This window comes from Schistocerca piceifrons, chromosome 8 (assembly GCF_021461385.2).
Source record: "Schistocerca piceifrons isolate TAMUIC-IGC-003096 chromosome 8, iqSchPice1.1, whole genome shotgun sequence".
Lineage (NCBI taxonomy): Eukaryota > Metazoa > Arthropoda > Insecta > Orthoptera > Acrididae > Schistocerca > Schistocerca piceifrons.
Genome location: NC_060145.1, coordinates 61,274,481 through 61,275,198, shown reverse-complemented (window position 1 = coordinate 61,275,198; position 718 = coordinate 61,274,481).

The window sequence follows — 718 nt, the reverse complement described above, 5'->3', positions numbered from 1 at the left end:
AGTGGAACAGGAGGAGAAGATTGCTGCCCTTCAGGTGCATTAGATAAAGTGAAACAAAATCTGGAAAGGTTAAGTGAGAAGAAGGAAAAGTGAGTTCGGAAGTGACAACAGGTTATAGATGAAATAGGCAGTGCTATTGCGAATGTGCAACACAGGTTTTTTCTGTTGTCGCAGTTGGAAACTGATGAGCCACAAATAGATGTAGGCATAGACAGGGCATAAAAAACTATCAAAAAGTCTTCAGAAAAAAATGTAAAAAAAAAACAGGTGTTGGCCAGCTGTTACAGGATGAACTAGGGTCAGGTTACCAGGTCACAAGTTTTTTTAAACCTGGTGCAAGTCTTGGTACGTGATGGAGGATGTAGGTTCACTTTGCAAAGACTTCACAAAGGAAGACACCATGGTAATAGTGGGTGGGGTGGGCAACAGCATAGACAGGAACCCTAATTATTCAGTTGAGAGTGTCCTGGTAAAGATAGCTTGGGCAATGAGACATACTGGAGTTGGCCTTGTGTCTGTTCTGAGGCGCAAAGAAAAGACTCATTTAAACTATTCTGTTAGGAGAGTTAATTTAGAGGTGGAACAGCTGCTTGCATCAGGTATGGGGTCTGACATCGGTGTGGTTCCTGTTCAATCTGTCAGCAGGTTGGACTATACTAGCCATAGCCTTCACCTCAACAATAAAGGGAAGGGAAAACCTTGTAGGCTAATAGTAAAT